This window comes from Strongylocentrotus purpuratus, unplaced genomic scaffold (genome assembly GCF_000002235.5).
Source record: "Strongylocentrotus purpuratus isolate Spur 01 unplaced genomic scaffold, Spur_5.0 spur5_scaffold_9, whole genome shotgun sequence".
Lineage (NCBI taxonomy): Eukaryota > Metazoa > Echinodermata > Echinoidea > Camarodonta > Strongylocentrotidae > Strongylocentrotus > Strongylocentrotus purpuratus.
In genome coordinates this window covers 18780782-18793893 of record NW_022145615.1, presented here as the reverse complement: position 1 = coordinate 18793893, position 13112 = coordinate 18780782, and the positions used below count along the sequence as shown (strand labels likewise).

The following is a 13112-nucleotide window of genomic DNA, read 5'->3' as shown; positions in this document are numbered from 1 at the left end:
GGATGCCACAATCTTCAAGTTCGGAACATCACATACTGGGCTGGCATTCCACGCAGAGGTGTTCCGAATGCTGTTGACAAAATACAACCAGAAAAGAAAATGTTTATTCCAATTATGCAAGGAAGCTCGAGCTTATGTCCATGTTAACGTAAATGAGTATATATTACTTTTGTTATGTCCATTATGCTCAGAAGGATTTAGAGCGCTTGATAACATAAACAGTGTAGGCAGAGGCATTTTTTAATATTTTGAAGTGAAGGTTTATATAGGTTTATACAGGTTACCTGGTTGGGTTTATATTCCCAGTATGCCAAGTAAACGAATAAACTCACCATGCTCATGCAAGTTTTTATAAATAAAACAAAAAATTCTCAATCATTGATCCAGTTTTGTATCAAAGAATGCGTTCATGGATCGGGTAAAAAATAGTTCAATGTGATGCACGTACTTTCAAATCTGGAATGGATAGGTCTTGGCAACTTCTCAGCAACTTCTTCCACGGATCTTTTTACTTCCTCCAGCTGCCAGATTCTTCCCGCCAGTATTCTTTCAATCAGCTTTCAAAAGTCTCTCTTCATATTACCATTATCAAGTATGCATGCGGCACTTCACTGGGCCACAATCGACCCCAAATGATCCTCTGAAATTGGAGCCAACACCTTGTGCCTTTTGTCCCATCTCGAAAGCCCTTCAGTCAATCAGTCGCTCTTACTTCAGAGGACCATTGCAGAATGTCATCGAGCTCGTGAGAGCAAGAGGGTTAAGAGAGTTGTCAAGAAGATCAGAAAAGGTTACCCTCGGTGAATATTCCAATTCTTAATGCGACAAAGACCACATGGGTGGTATCTCGAGCGCCATGGGTAACTTGAATGACCGAGCCTAAGCAAATGCCACGGAAAGCCTGGGGCGGTGAGGGTTAAAGAAGGCGAAAGGGAATATCCTTTTCCCGATAAAAGGAGGAGCCAGCCGATGAGTGGTCAATGGCCATACAGTGGTTTCTCGTTTCGCCGCATGGCTCGGCTCAAGTTGCCATCAGGATCCAATGGAAAAAAAAGGAGTTCTTCGACAAGGAGAAACAATCCTCTTCACTTGAACTGAAATGGCATTATGCATTCACGTTAGTATCAAGTTCCGATATCAAATGCATAAGATACTCGTGACGAAAGAAATAAAAAAAATACTGAAATTTAGTTCAAAAAGAGAACGGTGTCCTCATATAGACATCTTCAACAGTAAAAAGGGGAGATATTAAAAAGAAACTTAACCTTTGATAAATACCGCAAAGGTCCTCTTACTGTCTTAATGTCAGTGATAGCATAGTGCACAGGGGACATATTTGGCTTTTGGTGACATGACTCTACATATCAAAAGATAGTTGTCAGGTAATAAGATTTCTGATTAAGATTGGAAAGTGCCTGGTAAGTATGTTGGAAAGACAACTAACTTTAGACCTAGTTCCGTTTTGAAAAAGTGTGTCCTTTAAAACTTGAAACGAACACATGAAACATTTTCTAATAATTTGTTCTCGTCACTGCGTTTACGAATAAAAATGAATGAAACACGAAAATTGCCTTTATTCTTTATTTTGGAAATGAATTCTAAAGGTGCAAGTGAGTGTTTGGACGACTGGATGAGATGCATAAAGAAGTGTGTTTTTCCTCCTCCTACTCAGGACGTTGATATACACATGCGTGTGTGGGTGGGTGCGTGCTTGTGTGTGTATGTGTGTGTTTTACTGTTTTTCCACTTTCTTCGTTATAATGGCCAAACATTTTACATGTCTAAAACATGTCCATTTAAAAACATTCCAAAATATAAACGTAACAAGTGCAAACTGGAAACAGCCCTCTACATGTAATCAATGTTGAATAATCAAATAAATTATTGTCTGTGTGGTAATGATGAACGTGCAGTTTGAGTGATAAAAATGGTAATATTTGAAGAGGAAAACATTTATACGGATGTCTCAGCGAGCGTGGGCCGTTTGATATGATCATCCAAGACTGAAGCAGCTGTGCAATTGAGTCAAATTAGTTTGTAAGTGACCACTTAACCAACGGCTTAGTGTTGCTCGTGGCGTTAACGTCACTCAAATAACACATTCCAGGCGGGCGTGAAAATTGTCATCCCACTTTGCACAGGCATTTAAGAAACTAATGTTGATCAAAGCTGTCTGCACCTGCTATTACATATCATCTTCGGTAATGAAACCGAGTTTCCTACAAGTACATTAGCTGATTGGGTATTTTCAAAGTTCTGTGAAAGATATTTGCCTTAGGAAAAGGGTTTTTCTGGACAGGGAGTCGGTGACGGAATAATGAAACGGCGTACTGTTCAAGCGGCATTGTTTCCATTCTGTTTTTTCCAATAACGAGATTCATCAGAGGGCCAAAACTAATTTACATCTCTAATGGGAGCCTTTTTGGTAAACATCATTTCGGGTTGAAATTGGTAAAACCATAAAACTATCCATGGCTTTTTTCGAGGCTTTTACACGCACATCATCGCATGCCTATTCATAATAATAATAATTAAGAAAAACGTTGCTTATATTTAGCGCTTGTCACCGAAGTCTCTAAGCGCTTTAAAATCGACGAGGATGGGATTCGAACCCACGCATGCAGAGCACAATGGATTAGCAGTCCATCGCCTTAACCACTCGGCCACCTCGTCTGAATATGTAAACTGTGTACCATGTAAACGAGGGAGCTAATTAATTCGCTTGAAATTGAATATTTGTCGTGCGAATATTAATATCTAGATTTCATATTCAAGGGGTTCCTATAGCGGGAATGTGCGATACTCCCACCCCGCCCCCTTTATAATATTCTGTCGGCGAATTTCATATTGTAGGCTGCTCTCTAAAATTGATAAATTGTGTTTTCCAAAATGTTCATCTATTTTGATAGCAAATATAATCCGGACTCACTAATGGTCTAGTATTAATACAGATTTTATCGGTTTAAAAAAAGTAAAAACAATTATATAGGCCTATATTAAACGAAGAAAGCGTGGTCAGTAATTGAACTTTTGAAGTTTATTTTTGAAGTGTTCATTTCAAACGTTATCAATCTTTCTTCTTTTTCATAACCCATTTTTGGTAAGAGATTGTTTGCTTAAGATTTGCTTTATCCTTTCCTTTCCCCATCCGTCCCCATTTAGGTCTCTATAGTCAACATACGTCACTTATGTAGGCCTATATTAAACGAAGAAAACGGGGGGCGAGAAATTGAACTTTTGAAGTTTATTTTTTATCCACTTTTCACTCTGATAATACAATTGTTCATTTCAAACGTTATCAATCTTTCTTCTTTTTCATAACCCATTTTTTAGGTAAGAGATTGTTTGCTTAAAATTCGCTTTATCCTTTCTTTTCCCCATCCGTCCCCATTTAGGTCTCTATAGTCAACATACGTCACTTTCGTATTATATCCATTTCGCCTCGGGTTAAATCGATTTAGATCCAGCTCATATTGTGCTAATGGGATGGACATGAAGGACATTACTTATACAAGGGATTCTATATTGTAAAATGAAACGGCAAAACGAAGAGAGGAAAAAACAAAACTTCAGAATAATACTGCCTCTAGCCAGGCACTAGCAAAACTTCTCTTAAACCATTAGTAAACTGGAGAGTCCTTTCAAAGAATATATAACCTTAAGGAAAATAAATGAAGAGGAAATTAGGGTAGACCAAAAGACTAAAGAAGTTAGGCTATACATCATGTACACAAAGGATAATACATAGCATGTTCAGCTTCAGTCAATTTTGTGTAGGCAGAGACAAATGCCTCGAGTATTTTCACCCAAGATATAGAAGAATTGAAGATCAGATGAAAAATGAATCGAGTGATTGTTTGCATAACCGTATCCGAAATTGGGAATATTAAGCTCCATACAGCTTGAGTTTGAGGCTTTTTGCACAGACAAAACTTTTAAAAGATAGATTACATGCAAGTGTGTTGCATTTGAAAAAACAAAGTTCAGGGCAAAATTGTTCCTTCGTAGTTTAAAATGTTATCCCTAATAAAATAAACCGACCTGGATGAACCTAGATATACTTTTATTTCGAAGAGAGCATTCAGGGAAACAAAGTTTCAGGCCAAATCGTCACCCGGTGGTTCAAAATCCTGTCGGTAATCAAATAAACTGGGCTAAATAATCTTACGCATATCACAGAACGATATCTCTTTCCTTAAAGCTATGCTTCATTTTTTCTCCCGATGGTTCGAATATTATTCAAAAATCGCATAGCTCTTAAGGGGATTCGACGTTGGAGAATGAGACAGGTTTTCTAATCTTGCTAATAGTCTGCTATTTGTTGATGCAGCTGTATATTACAATGATATTGACATATGAGACTGAAAAACGGTGGTTAAAAGATGGTAACAATGAATAAAGTTATGGTAGGTATGGTTTTAGGGATGTTAAGGATTGTTGTAATACCATAAATTAAAGATAAATTAATCTTTAAATAATGTAACTTGTTTTTGTTTTTTGTTCTATTAATTTTGATCATCTTCATATCTTGCCTGCTGTAAACATTCCATTCAGATAGATTAAAGATATATGCTGAAGCGGTATGCGAATAAATGTATGATGTTGACCGATTTTAGGAAATAATTACAAACACATTTCTTCTTCTCTCTCCTCCTCTTTCTATCTCTTCTCTCTCTTTCTCTCTCTCTCTCTCTCTCTCTTTCTCTCGCCATTTTCCCCTCCATCTCTCTTTCCCTGCATCGATGTATGTCTGTCTCTATTCCACTCTCTCTCCCCCTCCCTCTCTCTTTTCTCTGTCTGTCTCTCTTTCTCTCTCTCTCTCCCCCTCTCTCTCTCTCTCTCTCTCTCTTTATATATAAATATATCGATTACGACCACCTCCTCCCGTTGTGTCTCCTCTAATGATACGTGATTGAATTGATTTACATTGCAATTGGGTTCTTACGCATGTTTCATTCCTTACGCCATTTTCTAATCTTCGGTAGATATGAAACAACTGAACTGATACACCAAACCAACAAATAGGTTAAGCATCATCATACCCTTCATCGCCCCCCCCCCCCCTCCCATGCACCCTCTCTCTCTCTCTCCCGCCCCCCCCCCCCCCGCCTCTCCCTCTCTCTTTCTCTCTCTCCCCCTCTCTCTTTTTCTCTCTGTCTCTCTCGATCTCTCGATCTCTTGCTCTCTCTCTCTCTTTCCTGCTCCCTCTTTTTTTCTCTGTCTCACTCTCTCCCCCTTTTTATGTCTTTCGGTATGTCTGTCCCCTATCTATATGTCCTCATTTGTCCGGTTAATTGTCTTTAATAATGTTAGCTTTTCTATGTGCGTGTACGTATGTCTCTCTCTCTCTCTGTCTCTGTCTCTGTCTGTCTTTGTATGGGTGTGTGTGTGTGTGTGTCTCTCTCTCTCTCTCTCTATATATATATATATATCGCTTACGCCCCCCCCCCCCAGTTGTGTCTTATCTAATGATAAGTGACTGAATCGGTTAACATTGCAATTGCTTTTTACGCATGTTTCATTCATTACGCCATTTTCTTATCTTCGGTAGATATGAAGCAACTGAACTCGGGTAAAAACGGAGAGGCCTGATATACGCCTGGAGCTTTACATAACACCAAAACAACAAATAGGTTAGGCATCATCATACCTATCATCATCGCCACCCCCCCCCCCATCTCATTCTCTCTCTCTCTCTCTTTCTCCCTCTCCCCTCTCTCTCTCTCTCTCTCTCTTTCTATCTCTCTCTCTCTATCGCTAATTCCCCCTACTTCCCGTTGTCTCTCCTCTAATGATACTTGACTGAATTTGTTTACATTGTTATTGTGTTATTACGCATGTTCCATTCATTACGCCATGAAAGATATGAAACAACTTGACTCGGGTAATTTAAGGACAGGCATGATATACGCCTGGAGCTTTACTTTACACCAAGACAACAAATAGGTTAAGCATCTTCTTCCCCATCATTGTACCCCTCCCCCTCTCGCTCTCAGTCTCTCTCTCTCTCTCTCTCTCTCTATCTCCCTATTTCTCTCTCTCTCTCTTTCCCTCTTCCTCTTTTTCTCTCTGTCCGTCTCTCCCTATCCAAATCTATACGTCCTCGTTTGTCCGGTTAATTGTCTGTGTTAATGTTAGCGTTTCTGTATGCGTGTATGTATGTACTTTCTTTCCCTCTCTCTCTCTCTCTCTCTCTCAGACACACACCTCCTTCCCTGCGCTGATCTACAAGGTTTAGAAGTAAGTCTGCTTCTTCTCCCTTTATGATCGACAGGTTCATTCGCTTATCGGCATTTTGACCTACTAAGGTCACGTGTAAGCCGCTGTGATCTTAGATGTTAGACATGACCCATCCAACGAAGCTTTTTTTTTCCAATAATACAGCTGTATTTGTTTGGTGTCACATCTCTCCCCCAAATTACCCAAGGCGATGGTTACCGAAACGAATAATTGAAAAAAGTGACCATATTCCCTTGTCTTGCGATTGCTATCATGTTTATGAAAGGCAACTTGTGATTGTGTTTCTTTTGCTTCTGAAGTTCAGTCATAGCCCGAGGCCCCAACGTTTATTCGATATGTATCCATCCTTTAGCTGCTTACGGGTCGACATGGATATAAGGAAACGAAATTAGATTTCAAATCTGGGGCACTTTTCTCTCTATCTGCTCGCTATCTGTCTCCCTCCGTCTCTTCCTCTTTCTCTCTCTTTCTCTCTGACTGTCTACCTCTTCCGCGGGTATGCCAAAAGCATAAGATTTTGAGGCAAGTAATCTTTATAATCAACACTATTTTGTCCTGCCAGGCACAAGGTTTCAATGTGGCACATGGCCAGCAAAACAACCTAGATCTAAGCAACCAAATCGGTTCAATCAGGTATTCTCCAGCCTTGTAAGTCCGCCCTGGGACAACATTGTTTTGTATTACAATTCTTAACGAGCTTTTCGTCGGGGAGCAATTTTTCTTTCTTACCTGTGCGTTGAGCTGATGAGGGAATAACCACCTATCCTATATTTCGATCCATTATCAGATATCTTCCCCTCTCTGTCATAAACACGCCTTTATAGAAGGCAAAAATGGAGCAGAGGTCTTTAAATCCCGGATACTGGCCGAGAAGTAACCGATTGGCTTTCCTTGGTTTTCAGTCCGACGGTCCCTTGAGAAGATATCTTGCAATCACGGACCCTGATCAGAAAGGGCACTGAAACATGAGACAGAGCGGAAGGTGGCGAGAAGATATCCTACTGGAGATAAGACGTCGATCTCTTTTCAAACCGCGCTCATTTACCCCCCCCCCCCCTCCCCCGTAGGATTTTCCTTCTTTAAAGTCTATTCATGTATGATTTATCAAGAAAACTTCTACTTGGGGACGTTACGGTCAATTTAATGGGAATCAGACTTTCGAAAAAAAGACTAACGTATCGTTGTGATACGAAATCGACGAGCGATGTGTTCTCTTATACCCGTCTCTTATTAGCCCCCCCCCCCCCCCCGCCTCCATCCGCAACCCGTGATTTCTTGGCAGTGTATTCATACACCTCTTTGAGGAAAACAGACTTCCTTCGGGACTCTACGGTCAATTCTACGGTAAAAGACTCTACTACAAAACAACAGAGGTAAAGATCGTTGTACGTTGTCTTCTCTTATAATTATCCGGTTTTTGTTATTTACCCGCCTCCCCGAGTACTTCCTTCTTAGAATATCCTTAGTCAGTGTTCGCATTTCGTTAGAGGTCTCCTTTAGGGATTGAACAGTTAACTTCTATGATTAATTAGTTAAATTAAACATAAAGGTATCATTGTTTTGTCAAATCGATCATCAGTGCGTACTCTTGATGTCATCCACCCCTACCCCGTTTATCCTTTCTTCTTTCCAGTATATTATGAGAACACTTCGTTCAGGATAATAACAGGGTCAATTATATGGGTAAAATAAGAAATCAGTGCATCTTTGTTACATCAAATCGATTTATCTATGTCATCACCCATCCCACCCTTTCCTAATTTCCTCCTTCGTTCTTCCTTTTTTGTTCGTATTCGTATGTAGAAACTGTGAGGTGCTGTGAGGCTACAGCAGTAAAAGACCGAGGCATCACAATCGACGATCGATATGTTCAACTACACTCACTCAATCCTCTACAGTATAAGGAACTAAAGCCTCCCGACTGGCAAACCAGTTTAGCAGGGTTAAGGAAGGGAGAAATTGCAATATCATTGGATATGAAAATGTCCGACAAAAAAAAACCTTCGTCATCGAGGTCCCTGAGAATCATTTTGCGAAGGAATATGACAAATGCGGGGGGAAAGGTTTTATCGTTTAATACCATTATGTCCTTCCACGTGCGAAACCGCAGTTGTCGGTTCTATGATCACTTGGTACCGCGATCGGGAAGCGTTATCATACTTAAATGTTCATATTTAAAATATTGCAATTTCTACCGAAATTGGATCACAGACCGATCGCAACATGCACGGCAGGCATAGCAATATACAAGGCCAATTCTTAATTCAATATACAAGTTAGAGTAAATTTTATGTATGCACCAGAAAATTGAGGGGGGTTTAACCCCCAAAACACCCCCCCCCCCCCCCCCCTGAGCTGCGTCGCGCCTGGCACCAGATAATATCGAATCGCTTTGGAACCCTGAATGATTGTGATTCGGTATTCTGTTTCCTATTGTTTTAACCATGGTAACAGAGGTGCTGTATTTTATTCTGGTAGGGACGATGTTGGCTGAAACGAATAGAAAGCAATAGCCTTGTCCTAAACGCAGGATAATTTAACAAGAAGTTGAAGACTGATATGTTGCCTTATTTTGTGGGTAGAAATAGGCTTTATATCAAATGAGCTAAAATCTAATTCTAAGTCAGACATCCAATGATGCACACGGGGACCCAAGTTAGACAGCGTTATCACAGTATTACCTAATATACGTGGATCAACCTCTTGGAGAGAATTGTTGCATGCGCCAATATTCTCCCAGAACGTTGACGCTGACCATTTCATGTACGATGTCCCCTCTCACACGCAGCGTCAAACAACGCGCCAGTCACTGACGTAGGTCCAAACAGCAACAACGCCTCGTGTGCAGCGGCCATAGCACGTGACTAATAGAGACAATATTGATGAACCAGGGGGGCGTTTCACAAAATCCGTCATCAGTGACAAATTAAAGTTTTTATTATAAGCTATTGAAATCCTTGCTTCTGATTGGTTATCAACAGATTTGTCACTGTTTTTTATCATTTGTCATTGAAAAAAGGCTTTGTGAAATAGGTCCCAGATGTATCATGGATGGAAGAAGGAGATGGAGAGAGAAGTAGAAATGGGATACGGGATGGAACCCTGACCTTCGATATCATACTCACTTATGACGTCACACTCAAAAAGTGATGACACCCTGCGACTGAGAAGATAGTGAGACACTGCTCCTAGCGTATCAACGTATCACCTTTCAAACAACAGGAAGATGTCAGTTCATGAACTTTCCTTTTTTCCAGGTCGATATTGTTACTTTACATAAAACTGACTTAAAAGGGGAATGACTTTTATTAAGAGATTTAAGCTAAATCAATTATTAATCCGGTCAAATTCTTTTATAAACGATAAGTGGGCGTATAATTATGCAAAATAAATAATCTGATAATTCTACCTATATATCAAACCATACTCATTATACTTATATGTTAATTCCAAGTAAAGTGACTGGGGAAGGACGTCGTGAAAGCCTTTGGAAAGTCACCTCTCCTGCATAAATTCCAAACAAAACAAAACAAAAACGCTCGTTATAACCATCTTCTTTCAAACGAAATCCAATTATATTTCTTCCGAAGAATGCCATTAAGGGGGCACTTTCCGTTTGAGATTAACTCTCGGAATGGATGATATCCTTGAGATTCCCGGAAATCCATCTAATACCATGAATTCCACTATACACTATACGCCCACTTAACATGCATTTATGGCCTAGCGGCAAAAAAGAGCACCGATACGGTCCGAAACAGAATAGTCACCAGGTCAAAGAAGTTCTATTCAAATGAACAGTTGATATACCTATGCTCTAGTCAAATCTTTCTTCTTCTTGTTTGTTCAGATACATTAATGTAATTTCAACTGATAACTTATATCATGCCTGTCATTAAGCATGCCTCTTTGTTCCATTAATGTATATTCATATCCTCCCTCCCCCATACCCACCTACCCCCGCCCTCTCTCTCTCTCTCTCTCTCTCTCTCTCTCTCTCTCTCTCTTCTCTCTCTCTCTCTCTCTCTCTCTCTCTCTCTCTCTCTCTCTCTCACTGTCCCTCTATCATTCTCGCTTTAATTGTTCTCCATCTTTAAATCTGTTCTTTAAACTTGTGTAATAGCACACCGCTCATCGTTTTCATCATTGTTTTTCTGGCTTTATAACCAACTTCCCTCAAAGATCGGCCTATCGAATGGACACAAAATATGGCATGATAGCCGTTGTCCGGGGGCAGAATAGTTTGAGTGGTCATATAGGCTTACTAACGATACCCGAGGCCTGGATCTAAACACGAAAGAGAAACCTCTAACATCCTGCGGCAAAGAAGACTCTAGAACTGTTTGGGGGACTTCAGGCTACCTCTATAAGGGTGCACATGACAGGAAATGGAATATAATTCCTCGACGTTGCGCATGACTTTCTTTTATTTCATCTATGTTTGTTGCATCTCAAATGATATCAGTATGACGAGGGTTTCATTTTTATCACCTCGGCGTTACATCATTCAGTTTCAGATGGATAAGATGATCCGCGGCGTGAGATTGACGTCTTTGGAGGGTTTTGTTGTTATCAACGGTCTCATGAATCTAATCCGCTTGATTTCTTATTCACCAAGAGTCATGTATTGTGCCTGGAAGGGCTATGAGGTGCTAAAAATCTATACCCGCTTGACTTAGTTTCCCCCACTCAAAAGGAGGCGACACGAAATAGATCCTGTAGATGCTTTGTTTTTCAAGGGTTTACCCATATTACGTGTACCAAAGCACGGGTGGAATGTAGTCATCCAACGTTTCCATGGGGATGCCTAGCGAAGACTGATGTAAAAGGACACGAGAGGAGAGTCGTCATGACGATGAGGGAGAGGTCTGGAGAGGATAGAGGGGTATCGTTCTGCTCCAAAATCGCTTCTTGGTTTATGAAATCATCGAACTCGTTAATCATTCCCATTTCAATTTCATTTTCAATGTTCAACCCACTCTCAAGATCTTTAAAGATACCCTTGGCAGGAATCGAAAAGTTTAGATATAGAAGGGTACGTGTCAATATATAAATTAATGAATTATTATATTTCTAGGTCATGAGAACTAAAGGGTTCTTTCAGAAGTTATGATAGCTAAGATATATTATAAATTTGTCTCTTTTATTTACTTTTATTTATGTATTTCAGTGGATGGGTTCTCGTTTTTATAATGGCAGAGTATGGATTTCGTACAATCGTATACGTGTATGCATCTCAATCTAAAACTCCCTCTTCGCCCTATCTCTCTCCCTCCTCCCTCCTCCCTCCTTCCTCCTCACATTCTCTCTCTCTCTCTCTCTCTCTCTCTCTCTCTCTCTCTCTCTCTCTCTATCTCTCTTTCCTCTCATCATCCCTTTAAAGGTAAAGACCAGTTATGGTCATGCGATTGCATTGTGAAAGAAACATTGTGGAATCGATCAGAAAAGGTTGATCATCTAGCATCTAGCATCTGCAAGGTTCTGGAATCATCAAAATGATAAGAAATTTGGCCCATTCTTTGTAAAGTTACAAGCACTATACACAGAAAGATGTATATGGGACTACCCTATATCTCTCACAGACCATGAGAGAAACAAATTTACCAAATATATGAATTAGTAGGCGGTTTCCCGGCAAATTTTGTATCATCATGTATTAGTCAAAACATATTCTTTCACATGATTGGTAATGAGAGCTTCCATTTCATTTTTTGAAATTGGGGCGTTTCCAATACTGGTCTTTACCTTTAAATCCCTAATCTCCAAACCATCTACGTTTCAGATTCCCTCTCTTCTCACTCCCATTGTCCTGTCTACTTGCCTGCTTCCCATGTCCGTCACCTTTGACGTTTGAGGCGAGCCTAAGTAATTTCAAGTAATTGAAAGTGGTATTCTTCATTATAATCGGAATTATCAGCTTGTAAAATGTATTAAGTCGTTTGAGTATTAGTACACTCAAAGCACCCAGAGTCTCAGATGCATAATTTCAGTCTGTACAATCCGAATTGTGACAATCATATAAGGTTAAGTTTGAGTAATCACATTTCATTTAAAAATTGAAAATGCTGGAATCTAAACGACTCGGTTTCACATATTTTGTTAAAGATTGTTAATAAAAAAAATATGGGCTTTCAAAACAATGAACCATAATATTTTTACAACGTACTGGATTATAACTGTCACTGTCTTACCAAAGTATCAAGTGCCCATCAAGTTTAATGAATAGTTCGGTTTTAATTTTCGACTTTGCATTCGATCTCTTCTGGCTTTTTTCTTTGGAAGGACACTTATCAACACTAACACTTTCCCTACGTCATACTGTAAATTTGATACACCAAGCAGTGATAAACACGAAATAATGATTCCCCTTTATGACTGAGTAAATAGAAAACTATATGGACAAGATACAATGAATTTGAACTGCCGAACTTGGGTCCGCAGACGACACATTACTCGCCACTATCGATTGGAGGATCGGATATTTGTCTCAAGTTCGCTCTTTAACACAGATCGATTTCGTATGATGGGATGTCATCACCCGACACCAAATGTGATATCCCTGGGTGACCTGCATTATATACAGGTTAAAAAAGGTTGCTGTACCCATCTCACAATAATTATACTGTAAATAATGAAGATGATGATGATGATGATGATGATGATGGTGATGGTGGTGGTGGTGGTGGTGATGGTGGGGAGACGGTCATGATGGCAATACTGATAATAACGATAAAACAACAACAATGTTATAACACTAACGAGAACAGCCCGGCAAGAATAAAGTCCTTGAAATGCATGAGCGCCATAATGACGGCCATGTTAAAGCCTGGGTATAAATAGTGGAGCACCAGGAGTGTCAAGTTTAAGCACAT

At 39.8% G+C, this 13112-nt stretch overlaps 1 non-coding gene across 1 annotated transcript; it reads right to left on the bottom strand.

The window, feature by feature from the left end:
* Positions 1-2591: 2591 nt before the first annotated feature.
* Positions 2592-2673, bottom strand: TRNAS-GCU. Its single transcript has one exon. It is a non-coding gene; the product is annotated as a tRNA-Ser (tRNA).
* Between the last annotated feature and the right edge of the window lie 10439 nt (positions 2674-13112).